We start from the raw sequence: 16,163 nt of genomic DNA on the forward strand, positions 1-16,163 counted from the left end.
GGGTTATTTCTATTTTCCCCATTACAAACAGTGCTTCTGTGACCATTCCTGTAGATATCTCCTAGGATACGTACCAGAGTTGTTGGAGGTTTGTACCTATGAGTGGAATTGCTGGTGTGTAGAGTACTCACTTTCATTTTTACTAGAAAATGCCACCTTGTTTTTCAAGGTTATTGTACTAATTTGTACTCATAACAGCTTTGCATGTTCCATTTATTCCACATCCTTATTTTTTGTTGGGCTAAGCTTTTTGGTGCCCAGTATGAAACGTTAACTGATTTTTAAAATTTGTATTTCCAGGATTACTGATGATTCTGAGCATCTTTTCTTTTCTTTTTCTTTTTTTTTTTTTTAAGTATAGACAGGGTTTCACCGTCTTAGCCAGCATGGTCTCAATCTCCTGACCTCATGATCCGCCCTCCTTGGCTTCCCAAAGTGCTGGGATTACAGGCGTGAGCCACTGTGCCCGGCCAAGCACTTTTTCATATGTTTATTGGCCATAAGTTTCTCTTTCTGTGAAGTTTCTGGTCAAGACTTTTGCTCTTGTCCTTATATATGTTGCAAATGTCATCTAGTTTGTGGCTTGTTTTTGCACTCTTTTAAGGATTGAAAATTAAGAAGGTATTAATTTGCTTTTTTTCTTTTTCTTTTTCTTTTTTTTTTTTTTTGAGACAGGGTCTTGCTCTGTTGCCCAGGCTGGAATGCAGTGGTGCAATCTTGGCTCACTGCAACCTCCACCTCCCAGGGTCAAGCAATCCTCCCACCTCAGCCTCCTGAGTTGCTGGGACTATAGGTGTATGTCACCATGCCTGCCTAATTTTTTTTAAATTTTTTTGTAGAGATGAGGTCTTACTATGTTGCCCAGGCTGGTCTCAAAATCCTGGGCTCAAATGATCCTCACATCTCAACCTCCCAAAGTTTTGAGCTTGCAGGTGTGAGCCACCCTGCCCCACTTGGATTTTTTAAATGTCTTTGAATAACATGTTATCATTTTTACCATGTATATACTTAATTGTACAATTTACTGACATTGTTGCAAATGCCATATTTTTGTTTATGAAAAAGCCAACCTCTGTAACATATATGTATATATTTTTTGTATTTTATTTTTAATTATTATTATTTTTAAAAAGAGATGAGGTCTCACTGTGTTGTCCAGGCTAGTCTTGAACTCTTGGGCTCAAGCAATCCTTCCACCTCAGCCTCCCAAAGTGCTGGGATTACAGGCATGAGCCACCATGCCTGGCTTATAAAATATTTAAAGATATTTATTCTGAGCCACATGTGAAGACCATGACCCATGACACAGCCTCAGGAGGTCCTGAGACCATGTGACCAAGGTGGTTGGGTTATAGCTTGATTTTATACATTTTAGGGTGACAGAAGTTACAGGCAAACATCAACACATTAAGGTATACATTGATTTGGTCTGGAAAGATGGGACATCTCAAAGTGAACACTTACACGTCATAGGTGAATTAAAATAATTTCTGATTGGCAATTGATTGAAAGAGTTAAATTATTACCTGAAGACCCGGAATCAATAGAAAGGAAGGTCTGGGTTAAGATAAAGGATTGTGGAGACTAAAGTTCTTATTATGTAGATGAAGTCTCATAGGCGGCCACCCTTAGAGGCAATAGATGGCAAATATTTCCTATTCAGATGTTTAAAAGGTGCTAGACTCTCAGCTAATCTCTTCTATTTTTTTCATGTGCAACATGATTTTTTATTGATGCATAATAGCTATACATATTTATAGGGTACGTGTGATATTTTGATACAAGCATACCATATGTAATGATCAAATCAGGGTAATTGGGTATCCATCACCTCAAACATTTACCATTTCTTTGTGTTGGGAACATTCCATATCTTTTTTTCTAGCTGTTCTGAAATTTGCTATACATTCTTGTTAACTAAAGTTCCCTTGCTGTGTTATGGAACACTGGAACTTGTTCATTCTGTTTAACTGTATTTTTGTACCTATTAACCAACTTCTCTTCATCCTCCCCCCTCCTCTACCCTTCCCAGCCTGTGGGAATCACCATCCTACTCTCTGACTTTATGAGATTTACTTTTTTATCTCCCATATATGAGTGAGAACATTTGATGTTTGTATTTCTGTATCGTGCTGCAAGTGAAAGGATTTCATTCTTTTTTTGTGAATGACTAGTATCCCATTGTGTATATATACTGCATTTCCTTTATTCATTCATCCATTAATGGACACTTAGGCTGATTCCATATCTTGACTATTATAAATAGTGCTGTAATAAACATGAGGATGTAGATATCCCTTTGATATACTGATTTTCTTTCCTTTTGATATATTACCAGCGGTGGGATTGCTGAATCATATGACAGATCTATTTTCACTTTATTGAGGAACCGCCATACTGTTCTCCATTGTGACTGTACTAATTTACATTCCCACAAAGAATAGACTAGTGTTCTCCCTTCTGCACATCCTTGCCAGCATCTGTTATTTTCTGTCTTTTTGATAATAGATATTTTATTGATACCCTATTTTAACTGAGATGAGATATCTCATTATGGTTTTGATTTGCATTTTCCTGATGATTAGTGATGCTGAACATTTTTTCATATACTTCTTGGCCATTTGTATGTCTTTAAAAAATTTAAAACAATTTTATTGAGGTATATATCTATATCTATATATCTATATATATATTTTAGATGGATTCTCACTTTGTCACCCAGGCTGGAGTACAGTGGCCTGATCTCAGCTCACCACAACCTCCAACCTCCTAGGTTCAAGTGATTCTCCTGCCTCAGCCTCCCAAGTAGCTGGGATTACAGGCGCCCGTCACCAAAAATTAGTCACCTGGCTAATTTTTGTATTTTTAGTAGAGACAGGGTTTCGCCATGTTGGCCAGGCTGGTCTTAAATTTCTGATCTCAAGTGATCTGCCCGCCTTGGCCTCCCAAAATGTTGGGATTACAGGCGTGAGCCTTCTAGCCACTGCACGGAGTGGTGGCAGCACCCTACCACCCTTGTTTATTTCCCATTAGGGAGAGCCTTAGCACCCCAGACCTACACAGTTTGGGACAAATTCATCCCCTTTCACAACTCACCAGTTAAGGTGAGATCTTTTCAGCTGGAGAAGAGAGCCCCTTTAGCTCACGGCCATCAGGGGTTAGGATTCCTTCCCCGGGGCCCTTTGGTTTCCAGGGCAGTCCTGTTTCCACTGGCTGAGCTTGTGGCAGAGGTGCTAAGCCATACAGGGCTTTTTCCCATTTATTTTATCAGGGCACTTTGTCTTTTATCGGTCTGGCCTTCTGCACTGATGGCAATTACTTGGATGAGTGCTTTTAGGGAAACCTGGAGGGAGCTGAGGGCTTGTGAAGCAGCCAACAGTTGAGTCTGCCTCCTGTCTCTGCATTTTTCTTTCTCTTTTTAGTCCTGTTATCCTTATTCTGCTCTCAATTATAAAAGACTGAGGAGGTTAATTTGAGGATTTCCTGCATAGCGGCCATGCTGTATTACACAAGAAAACCCAGATGCTTCTTTTTTGAGAGTTTGGGGGTTGAATTTGCCCCAATACTTTAGGATGCAGCCTAGAGGTGAGTCTGAAGGAACAGACGGGGTTTGTCCCATGGTGGGCCTGGGAACCATGTGCTTGGGGGCGGGACTCTTTTTGGAGCATGAACCACACTTTCTCTCGAGGTGTCCCTCCAAGATGAAAAAGGGTTCCACTGTGTCTGCTGAGGGACTTGGGGGTGCACTTTCTAAAGGGGGGTCCCACCTATTAGAAAAGACCACTTGGCTGCTTCCTTGTACCTGCATTGGCCATCCCGCATAAGGCCAATCCAGGTACAAGGAAAACAGGTGAAGGGAGAGCACTGCCTGTGCTAGCCCAGCGGAGGGGGCAGGTAGGGGAAGACTCATTGTTCCGAGGCTGTCTGAGATCACCTGATTTAGCAACATCTGGGACAGGATGCCTGGCTGACTCCACAGGAGAATTTAGAGTAAGAAAGAGAGGGTCTGAGTCACCCAAAACGTGTGTGAATTTGCTCTGAATGAGCATCCATGGCCAGTTGCATGCATAGGGATTACGGACTTCCAACCAGAAAATACAGGAGAGAGCCTTCTTCTCTTCTGGGCAAGGTGGCCAGCCCCATTCACCCTCTGGCCTTCAGGTAACACTGGAGAGTGGCCTGGGCTAGTTGCTGTCAATTGCCAGAGGGATACTAGAAGCCAGCTGCTGGGAGACTGAAAAGATAACATAAACTTAGGCCTCTCACCCAAATGGGTGGTAGCCGTAAGACAGTTCCACATGGACACCGTTTAGTTCCACCAAAGTGTAGCTCCAGCCAGAGACCTATAGTTGTTTTTATGCTTAGATGCTGTCCACCAAGGGTCCCCAGTTGGGAAAGAGAAAGAGAGAGGTGAGAGAGTTCCCCATAAGAAGAGAGAGTTCCCCTACGGGCAACTAAAATGTCACAGGTGAGCAGCAACTCTCTGGGGCTGGTATTGTGTGGACGGTAAAATAATTTACCAAGATAGTTGTAGATAAAGATAGGCAGATTTATTAGAGAAAATATGAATATGTTGCAAAAGAGCAACTGGCAGAGTCAGCAAGAGAGGAGCTGACTGCAAAGAAACAAAGGCTTGCTGGGGATTTTATAGGATAGCTCTTTTCTGTGTACGGATGGTTACATCGGCACAGCAGTACCGATAATGCCAAGGTTGCAGTGAGCTAACTTCCAATTTCTATCAGCTGAGGGTCTGGTGATAGTTGTGAGAGACGCAACAGACAGCCAAATGCCTAGGCAGATAGGGAAGTGTCCTTGGAGAACTTCCAACCCGCCCAGGTCATTGTGCACAGGGGCTTGCCTAAACATGTGCACGGTGAAAAATTCCATCCCTTAACACATGCACAGTAAGGGAAATAAATCAATGTGGAGTGGCTCAGACTAAGGGCCCCCATGCACACCGAAAGGTCGGGGTGGAGCCACCAGGAATTCACACCTTATGCAAGGGAAGGAGCCTGACTCTTCAGTGCGTATGTGGGAGCCCTGGTATTCAATTATGAGGTGGAAACTTGTTTGCAGGACCCCTCTATTTGCTGAGAGGGGACCCCTCTTTTGCTCAATAAATTTCACCCTCCTCATCCTTCAATGCATCCATATGCCTAATGTTTCCTGGTTGTAACACAAGAACCTGGATTTAGCTGAGTTAAGGAGCAAAATCCTCTATCAGTTGGGCACAGGAAGATTGTGAGTTATTTGTACATGAGTGCTATGAGTCCTGGATCATGAAGAAAGGCCCACTTATAGCTGATCTGTTTTCTCTTTTTGCTTTTCCCTGGTCCCACCAGCCTGACTCCTTTTTCCTATTAGGACTCCACACCTCTGACAGCTCCATCCTTCGACCCCTTGTGCACAATGACCTGGGCAGGTTGAAGGAAGTTTGGAACTGCTGCCTGCTGGAAAACAATGGCAGAGGTAGCTGCAGAACAGCTTATTAACCTCCTGCCCAGCAAGGAGGAATAGGATCAGAGACCTGCTTAAAAAAGCAGTCTGGCTATGTTTTTGTAGAGCAGCTGTGGTATGCTGCGGGTCCGCTCCAGCCCCCAGTTGCCTCAGACTCCTCAAAGCCCAAAGGCAAGAGTGGCTAAAGCAGCCAAACAGCACAGATGGTGGCTCATCCCTTCCTCTCTGAGCTCCATCCAGGGAGGTTTGAAACCTTTGCTGGCTGGAAAACACTGCCAGGGGTGACTAGAGGTCCATATGAATAAGCAGTCTGGTGGCCTCTCTGTAGAACTGCTGTGCTGTGCTGGGGGGAAAAAATCTCAGAAAACCAAGAATAGGGAGAACAAACTTTCTTTCTTTTCTTTTCTTTCTTTCTTCTTTCTTCCTTCCTTCCTTTCTTTCTCTCTCTCTCTTTCTTTCTTTCCTTCTTTCTTTTTCTTTTTTTTAAATAGAGACAAGGTTTTGCCATGTTGCCCAGGCTGATCTTTCTCTCTCTCTCTGTCACTCTCTCTTCTTTTTTTTTTTTTTTTTGAGACAGTCTTACTCTGTCCCTAGGCTGGAGTGCAGTGGCACGATCTCTGCTCACTGCAGCCTCCACCTCCCAGGTTTGAGCTTCTCCTACTTCAGCCTCCTGAGTAGCTGAGAATACAGGCATGCGCCACCACACCTGGCTAATTTTTGTATTTTTAGTAGAGACCAGGTTTTGCCATGTTGGTCACACTGGTCTAGAACTCCTGACCTCAAGTGATCCTCCCGCCTCAGCCTCCCAAAGTGCTGGAATTACAGGTGTGAGCCACTACGCCTGGCCCGATTCATTTATTTTTAGACTTTTGTCTTTTCTAATATATAACTTTAAGGCTATACACTTCATCTAAGTACTATTTTAGCTACCCAATAAGTTTTATATTGTCTTATAAATGTACATAATATGTAACCAGCTGGAGTTACTAAACTCTCTCTCTCTCTACATATATATATATATATATATTTTTTTTTTCTTTGAGACAGAGTCTCGCTTTGTCACCCAGGCTAGAGTGCAGTGGCATGATCTTGGCTCACTGCAACCTCCTTCTCCTGGGTTCAAGCTATTCTTTGGTCTCAGCCTCCTGAGTAGCTGGGACTACAGGCACGCGCCACTACACCCAAATAATTTTTGTATTTTTAGTAGAGATGGGGTTTTGCCATGTTGGTCAGGCTAGTCTCGAACTCCTGACCTCAGGTGATCCACCTGCCTTGGCATCCCAAAGTGCTGGGATTACAGGTGTGAGCCACCACGCCCAGCCTAAACAATGTATATATTGGTTAGTTCTACACGTTATATTAACCAGCTTTTGTTTGGTTATATTTACATGTTATATATTTTTTCATTCTTCTCCTGTTAATCTTTTGTATTCTTTTGCTTTAGATTTGTTTTTATGTAAATAGCACATATGGATTTAAAAAATCTGACCAGTTGATTTCTCTTTTCTAACTGGAACAATTAATTCATTCATATGTATTGATGTTACTGATATATTTGTTCTTATTCCTACCATCTATTTTGTGTTCTTGTTTTTTTTTTTTTTTTGAGACAGGGTCTTGCTCTGTTGCCCAGGCTGGAGTGCAGTGGTGCGATCTCGGCTCACTGCAACCTCCACCTCTCAGGTTCTAGTGATTCTTCCACCTCAGCCTCCCCAGTAGCTGGGATTACTACAGTAGCTGCCACCACATCCTGCTAATTTTTGTACTTTTAGTAGAGACGGGGTTTCACTATGTTGGCCAGAGTGGTCTTGAATTCTTGACCTCAAGTGATCTGCCCGCCTCGGCCTCCCAAAGTGCTGGGATTACAGGTGTGAGCCACCTCACCTGGCTGATTTTTCCACATTTTTAAGGTTTCCTTTTCTTTATTGATTGGCCAAAGTGTCGTTTTTCAAATTTTCATTATGATTTCTTATCTTCCCATGAATATTTCTTAGAAGTATATTTTTAAACTTTCATACATGTACTTTTTTTCTAGTTATCCTTTTGTTACTGATTTTTAATTACATTGTGTTTTGATAGCAGGGGATTTATTGTATAATTTTACAAAATATGTTCAGACTTGTTTTGCTCTAGCATGTAGTCAATTTTCATAAAAGTTGTGTGGGTGCTTCAGAAGAATGCGTGTTCTGTAGTCGTGTTTTCTTTTTTTCCTATTGAGGTTCTTTTTTTGTCTGCTTGATCTCTCAATTACTGAAAGAAGCATGTTGAAATATCCCACTAAGACTGTGATTTTATAAATTTATTTTAGCAATTCAGTCATTTTCTTTATATTTTTTGAGGCTATACTAAAAGATACAAACAAGTTCAGAATTGTAATGTCTTCTGAAATATTTGTAGTAATACATAGTGATTATTTTTCTCTAATAATGCTCTGTATATATTATATTATATATATATTTTTTTGAGACAGAGTTTCACTCTATTGCCCAAGCTGGAGTGCAGTGGTGTGATCTCAGCTCACCACAACCTCCACCTTTCGGATTCAAGTGATTCTCCTGCCTCAGCCTCCCCAGTACCTGGGAGTACAGGCTCCCACAACCATGCCTGGCTAATTTTTGTATTTTTAGTAGAGATGGGGTTTCATCATGTTGGCCAGGCTGATCTTGAACTCCAGACCTCAGCTGATCCACCTGCCTTGGCCTCCCAAAGTGCTGGGATTACAAACTGTGAGCCACCACACCCAGCCTGGGAGGCTATTGTGTCTGGAATTGGTGGGTTCTTGGTCTCACTGCCTTCAAGAATGAAGCCGCAGACCCTCGCGGTGAGTGTTACAGTTCTTAAAGGCGGCATGTCTGGAGTTTGTTCCTTCTGATGTTCGGATGTGTTCTCGGAGTTTCTTCCTTTTGGTGGGGTTCGTGGTCTTGTTGCCTCAGGAGTGAAACTGCAGACCTTTGCGGTGAGTGTTACAGCTCTTAATGTGGCGCATCTGGAGTTCTTTGTTCCTCCTCCCTGGTGGGTTCCTGGTCTCATTGGCTTCAGGAGTGAAGCTGCAGACCTTTGCGGTGAGTGGTACAGCTCATAAAGGCAGTGTGGACCCAAAGAGTGAGCAGCAGCAAGATTTATTGTAAAAAGCAAAAGAACAAAGCTCCCACAGTGTGGAAGGAGACCCGAGCGGGTTGCCGCTGCTGGCTAGGGCAGCCTGCTTTTATTCTCTTATCTGGCCCCACCCACATCCTGCTGATTGGTAGACGGGAGTGGTCTGTTTTGACAGGGTGCTGATTGGTGCATTTACAATCCCTGAGCCAGACACAAAGGTTCTCCACGTCCCCACCAGAGTAGCTAGATACAGAGTGTCGAGTGGTGCATTCACAAACCCTGAGCTAGACACAGGGTGCTGATTGGTGTATTTACAATCCCTGAGCTAGTCATAAAGGTTCTCCACCTCCCCACCAGACTCAGGAGCCCAGCTGGCTTCACCCAGTGGATCCTGCACCAGGGCTGCAGGTGGAGCTGCCTGCCAGTCTTGCGCCTTGCGCCCGCACTCCTCAGCCCTTGGGTGGTCAATGGGACTGGGCGCCGTGGAGCAGGGGGCGGCGCTCGTCGGGGAGGCTCGGCCGCACAGGAGCCCACGGAGGGGGTGGGAGGCTCAGGCATGGCGGGCTGCAGGTCCCGAGCCCTGCGGGGCGGCGAGACCCGGCGAGAAATGGAGCGCAGCGCTGGTGGGCCGGCACTGTTGGGGGACCCAGTACACCTTCCGCAGCCGCTGGCCCTGGTGCTAAGTCCCTCATTGCCCGGGGCCGGCAGGGCCTGCCGGCTGCTCCGAGTGCGGGGCCCGCCAAACCCACACCCAACCGGAACTCCAGCTGGCCCGCAAGCGCCGCGCGCAGCCCCAGTTCCCGCTTGCGCCTCTCCCTCCATACCTCCCTGCAAGCTGAGGGAGCCGGCTCCGGCCTTGGCCAGCCCAGAAAGGGGCTCCCACAGTGCAGCGGTGGGCTGAAGGGCTCCTCAAGTGCCACCAAAGTGGGAGCCCAGGCAGAGGAGGCGCCGAGACCCAGCCAGGGCTGTGAGGACTGCCAGCACGCTGTCACCTCTCACTATGACAATAGAAACTCAATTTACCAAGATTGGCAAATGCCCTCAAAGCAAAACCCAGCTTCAAAGCTATTCTAATTTTCCTGGATTTCTGTTTTTGTTTATATTTGGCCTCTGAATATTTCTTACCAAATTGTTTCCCTGATGCACTTTAAAAAGGTTTTCATATTTTATGTTGCATTTTGAGATGTTTCTGGTTGGCCAAGATACCTATCCTGTCATTATTTATTGTTTTATTCAATACATGTGTACTCAGAGAGTGCCTTCTGTGTGGCAGGAGCTATCCTTATTGCTGGGGCTGCCCTGATGGTTGAGATCCATGCTTCGCCCTGAGGGAACTGCCTGACCACAGCAATTCAGAAGTCATTTCAGTTTACTTAAGATACTTGGTTTTAATGGATTTAATAGCTGCGATAGGTATCTCACAAAAATACATAGCCCAACTGCTTTGTTCAGGAGTGAGGCTGTGGAATTGAAGAAGTCTGATAAACCAGAGCTGGGTGGGATGTTAGAGACGGTCTAGTCTATAGTGTTAAGGCTGTGCTCCCTGGAGTTACCCTAGGCAGAGCTGCTGAGAACAGCCCTCCAATCTGTGTCCCGCTCAAAAAGCTCATGCTAGAGGAATCAGTGAGGGCTGAAATTCAGCCTGTGCTGAGCTTTCTAAGCCACCACCTCGGTGCCTGGCTACCTCTGCCTAGAGGATGAGACACCTTTTTCTCATTTGTACAAAGGCAGCATGTAGATTTAACAGGCCCAGGGATGTTACTTAGCTAACAGAGTAAGGGGCATGCCTATGGCCAGGGCTCTGGGGCCTCTTCCTAGACTCTTTTGGCTTGGACACTCACTTTTACCTATTATATGTGTGGTTTTTTCAGTGAGAGGAATATATCTTGGACACAGATCACTAAGCTAAAAGGAAGAATCAAGCTAGGAACTGCTCAGGGCAAACCTGCCTCCCATTCTACTCAAAGTCACCCCTCTGCTCACTGAGATAAATGCATATCTGATTGCCTCCTTTGGAGAGGCTAATCAGAAACTCAAAAGAATGCAACCTTTGTCTCTCATCTACCTGTGACCTGGAAGCCCCCTTCTTGCTTCAAGCTGTCCCACCTTTCCGGACCTAACCAATGTTCATTTTAAATATATTGATTGATGTCGCATGTCTCCCTAAAATGTATAAAACCAAGCTGTGCCCTGACCACCTTGGGCACATGTCATCAGGACCTGTCATGAGGCTGTGTCACGGGTGCCTCCTGAGGCTGTGTCCTCAATCTTGGCAAAATAAACTTTCTTTCTTTCTTTTTTTTTTCAGGCTGGAGTGCCGTGGCACGATCTCAGCTCACTGCAACCTCTGCCTCCCGGGTTCAAGCAATTCTCCTGTCTCAGCTTCCCCAGTAGCTGGGATTACAGGTGCGTGCCACCACGCCTAGCTAATTTTTGTATTTTTAGTAGAGACGGGGTTTCACCATGTTGGTCAGGCTGGTCTCAAACTGCTGACCTTGTGTTCCGCCCCCCTGAGCCTCCTAAAGTGCTGGGATTACAGGGGTGAGCCACTGCGCCTGGCCTGATGCTTTTATTTCTATGGCACAGATTCCCAGGAGTGAAACTGCTGGGTTGCAGGGCATATGTATATTTAATTTAAATAGCTATTGCTACATTGTTTTCCAAAACAGCAATAGCAATTCACACTTCACATTAGTAGTAAATGAGAGCAGCCTTTCCTGGCATCCCTAACAGCCTCAGGCACTATCACTTTAGTTTTTTCCCCACTAATAATAGGATACTAATAGGAACTTCAAGAGCTCTAGTGGATCTTCAGAGGCAACTTAAGGGCTTCCTCATGAGGGGGTGGTGGCTCATGTGGGTGAGACTCCTGGTCCCTTACCCCATTTTAGCCAGAGCCCTGTATTTTTCATATATCAGGCTTCCTCATAAGTTTTTATTTTAAAGAAAGGTTCTAGGAATAAACAGATGTTTGAAAGCCTCATCTCTAAGCCGTGAAGTAGGTGAAGGTTGAACAGAGTGGTGATGTGATGAAAACCTGGACTTCAAGGAGACCTGGAGCCTGGAGAAGGGGTCCTGGAGTGGAGGCAGAGCACCCTGCCAGGAGGCTGGTGCCCTGGGTCGGTGAAAGAATGAGGATGTGACCTGGGGTGGAGTGGGGTAGCAGGAAGAGGGCAGACGTGTGCCCAAGGATGAACACGCAGGGTTTGTTGGCTATAGGGTAACAGGGTGGGAGGAGGTAGGATGGAGCCTAGAGAGGGGGTCTAGGATGCCTAGGTATGGCTCCTGGGTGGCCAGGATGCCAGTGATGATGACACACCTGGAGACAGCTCCAGCTGTCCTGACACCTAGGGACCTAGTCCAGGTGGTGAGCAGGGACAGACCCAGTGGAGCCTGAAGAGGAAGCTGGGAGAGGGGAGCTGTTTTGCCCCACCCCATTATAGGCAGTGCCTAGGGGGAGGGAGTCAGGGAGGGGCTCACTACCGGAGCTTGTCTTGCTTCATACCAGGAAGGGTGTGGCAAGAGAGCAGGGAGCAGAGAAGGAGAAACCTGGCGAGCCACTGGCCATTGCTCAGTGGGCTGTCCAAGGAGATCTTTTCTCTGTCCTCTGAGCACCCATCTTCCCTGCCTGTGTCCTCCCCAAGTCCAGGGGACAGCAGCCCAGCCCTCTGTCCAGAAGAATGAGGGAGGCTGGGTAGGGCCCCAAGGGACCCCTTTCCAGTCCTCCTCCGCAGGAAGGAAGAGCCACAGCATCAGAAAGCCCCTCTCCTGCCTCCAGGCTCAGTTTAGGGTTTTCAGCTAGGAAGAATCCTACACAGATGCCCCTCTCAATGAATGCCTCTTCCCCCGCCTCCTGTCATGGTCTGTGTGCCTGCTCCTCTGGGAGCTCTGCACCTTGCAAAGGAAGCCCCAGCCTTTAGTTCCCTGGCACTGAAGAGTGCAGATGCAGCTTTCCTGAGCCAGGCTGCGTGGCTCTGAAGGCTTCAGGTGGTGGCACAGTCCTACACCCAGGAGAAGGGAGGGATGGGCCCTCCAATTCTGATCATTCTCTGCAGCATGCAAAGCCTGAGACTGAGTTCCTCATGGGTTACCTAGGGCCTTATGACTTCCACAGGCCCCAGCACTTTTGGCTCTGTGGGCGTTTTCCTTCATAGAAAAATATTAAAAATAACATGCCATGACTGCATTGGTATAAAGACAAATACAAGCCAAGATGAATTCACTATGATAGATTCATTATGATTATGTTCAAATTTCTCTGCTTGTAAAAGAAACAAAAATTAATCATTTTGTTGGGCCCTCAGGGCTACGCCTCCAGTGCCCAATGGGTGCCCACCCTGCCTGGAGGCCGGCACACCCCACAGGGCAGATGGGTGCAGAGGGAAGGAGGTGGAGGTGGTTCTTTTTTTTTAGATGGAGTCTCGCTCTGTCACCAGGCTGGGGTGCAGTGGTGCAATCTCGGCTCACTGCAACTTCCGCCTCCCTGCAACTTCCGCCTCCCTGCAACTTCCGCCTCCCTGGTTCAAGCGATTCTCCTGCCTCAGCCTCCTGAGTAGCTGGGAATACAGGTGCACGCTACCACGCCCGGCTAATTTTTGTATTTTTAGTAGAGACGGGGTTTCACCTTGTTAGCCAGGATGGTCTCCATCTCTTGACCTCGTGATCTGCCCGCCTCGGCCTCCCAAAGTGCTGGGATTACAGGTGTGAGCCACCGCACCTAGCCTGAGGTGTTTCTTCTTAAGGAAAAATAGCCCAGACTTTCTTTCTTTTTAAAAAATGTTTTATTGAGATATAATTCACATACCATAAAACTGGCCCTTTGGAAGTGTACAGTTTAGTGTTTTTAAATGTATCCAGAATTGTATAACCATCGTCACTATCTACTGTCAGCATATTTTTATCACTCCCAAAGAAACCTATTACACATTATCACCCACTTCTCATTCCTCCCTCCTCCTGGGAGGGAGGTGACAGAGACAGACCCTGTCTCAATGCCAGCAATCCTGGCATTACTGTGGCTCTTAACTGCCTCTGAGCTTCTTTACAAGGGTCACTCCATTAGCTCTGTGCAGTTCTGTTTGAAGCATTGAATTATTTGATTCAAGCTCCAAATAGCTTCTTTCCAATCCCCACATCTCTCTCCCTGAGCAAAGAAGGGTAGAGGAGATCTCACTTACCTGTTGCTGTCCTGGAAAACCCAGCTGTCCAGTCAGCTGGGCCAGGATCTAGAACATAGCTCACTGTGCATGTGGCATGTTGTCATACTTCTACAACAGCACCTGATCATAACCACCTGTTTACCTGTCTGTCTGCATGTGAACCTGTCTGTCTGCATGGGAACCTCCCCTGGCACAGTGATCCACACAGGCTCAGTATTAGGGGTGCAGTAGAGCGTAATGGTTAGAGCTCAGATTTTGGAATAAGGTGGAACCAGGTTCAAATCCTCCCTGTGCCATTGCTAGAGACATGACCATGGGCAAGCTACTTAACCACTCTGATCCTTAATTTTGTCATCTTTAAGTGAAGATACACTGGCTGGGCTTGGTGACTCACACCTGTAAATCTCAGCACTTTGGGAGGCTGAGTTGGGAGGATTGCTTGAGCCCAGGAGTTCAAGATCAGCCTAGGGAACATAGTAAGATCCCGCCTCTACAAAAAATAAAAAATATTAGCTGGGTGTGGTGGCACGCAACTGTGGTCCCAGCTACTCCAGAGGCTGAGGTGGGAAGATTGCTTGGCCCACAAGTTAGGGACTGCAGTGAGTCGTGATTGCACCACTGCACTCCAGCCGGGGTGACAGAGAGACCCTGTCTCAAAACAAAAACAAAAACAAACAAACAAACAAACAAACAAACAAAACCCCCAAAACCAAAAAACCAACAAAACAACAAAGATTCCATCTAGACTGTGGACTTTGCAAGGGCAGGGCCCCGTCAGTCTTGTCACTGTGGTATCCTAAAACCTGACCTCAACAATGGAAAAAAAAGAAAAAAAATTTGCCACAGGGACTGTGGGTAGGGAGGGGTGGAACAAGAGAATGTAAAATTCAGTTTGTCACCATGTGTGGTTATTATTTTGAAGAAAACAATAAGAAAAACAATAGAGTCGAGCCGGCTGAGCCCAGCATAGTGGAGAAATGAATCCATTGCTCCTTGGACCATCTGTTCATCTTGAACACCTGGGGACGAGGGAACAGTCAGGGAGAGAGGCTGCCTGGGACACTTCTAGGAGGATCTGGGCAGAGGGAGAAGTGATGGAGCTGGGTGGGGTTTGGGAGGGCGGGCATGGAGTGAAAGGCGCCCGGTGAAGCCTGCCGCCTGGGGGAGGACGTGAGTGTTCCTGGACAAGGGGCTGGTGGTTGGGGTGCAAGCAGATTTGCCCTCTGTGGTGGGCAGTCAGCTTGGCCTTTCTTGAGAGAAGGGAAATCTATTGTGTGGGGCAATAAACTTAGAAAATTTGAAAAGACGCCATGACAGATACAAAAATAAAAACACAAAAAATTCAAAATTCTACCATCCTAACGGTGATTTCCAGTTGGGTTTTCATGTTATCTTCCCTTGTGTCTGGCTTTTGCATTGTTATACTCATGGAGAGTGTACCGTTTGTCATTCTACTGCTTTTGTTTGACCCAATGGCATGAATCTGCCCCTTCCACCATATGCATCAGAGGCAGGTCCTCTCCACCACCCCACTAGGTGTCCGGGGTGCCCTTTGGTTGTATAGTTATCCTAGGGATGCAATGGAAAACTTCTCCTAGTGTGCACGTGTTGTCTGTATTAGGGTGTTGACTGCCACTGGATGGCACTGCTCACTGGGCTGGCAGCTGGTGGGTGCTTGGAGCAGAGAAGCAAGTTTCTATTCACAGGAAGCCCTGAGCAGGGACCAGCTGGGACCTCAGGTCCTGATGGTGAGAAGGCTGAAGGGTCAGCCATGAGGGCTAGTTCTACCCTGTCTCCTGGGAACCCACCAAGGCCTTGGTTCCTTCTCTTGCTCTTGCCCTGTTGCCAGCACACCCGACAACAAATGCCATGCTCTGGCAATTCTCCAAGTCTGGCTTGCCCCATGTCCTCCACTGCAGACTCCCCTTTCCTTCTGTACTTTCCTGGCTCCCCCAGGATACACCCCCTTCCGACCCCGCTGCTTTCATCCCTCCACTCCAGAAGCCCTGTCCTAACTGCAGCTTCGATTATAGCAACATTTGTGTATGTGTCTGTTTTTGCACAAACACCATGCTGTTTTGGTTAAAGTTGGTTAACTTTAGTGGTTGCTCACTACCTGGGTGATAGGACAATTAGCATACTCCAAATATCAGCATCACACAATATACCCTTGTAACAAACCTGCACATGTACCCTCTGAATCTCAAATAAAAGTGGAAAGTAAACACACAAAAAACCTCGTAGCAACAGAAAAACTGGTTGAGATTAGGAGGGCTCATTCTTAGCGGTTGTTTTATGGGAGCAAAATGTCAATACCTGTATCTTGGTATTTGTTTCCTGCATTAATAAAATACTGGGGTGAATACCTGTTTTATATGTAAATGTTTTCAGAATTTATTGCATTAAAAAACACTGGAACTATGTATTTAATATATTTTGAAAAAAATTAGA

At 46.1% G+C, this 16,163-nt stretch overlaps 1 protein-coding gene across 1 annotated transcript in view; it reads left to right on the top strand.

The window, feature by feature from the left end:
* Window positions 1-10,866: 10,866 nt before the first annotated feature.
* Window positions 10,867-16,163, top strand: part of LOC101137046 (protein S100-A7) — a 61,796-nt gene continuing 56,499 nt past the window's right edge. The window contains exon 1 of the mRNA XM_063695030.1: window positions 10,867-10,959. The gene's annotated coding sequence lies outside the window, so the exon portion shown is untranslated. The remainder of the gene's footprint in view (window positions 10,960-16,163) is intronic.

This window comes from Gorilla gorilla, chromosome 1 (genome assembly GCF_029281585.2).
Source record: "Gorilla gorilla gorilla isolate KB3781 chromosome 1, NHGRI_mGorGor1-v2.1_pri, whole genome shotgun sequence".
Classification (NCBI taxonomy): domain Eukaryota; kingdom Metazoa; phylum Chordata; class Mammalia; order Primates; family Hominidae; genus Gorilla; species Gorilla gorilla.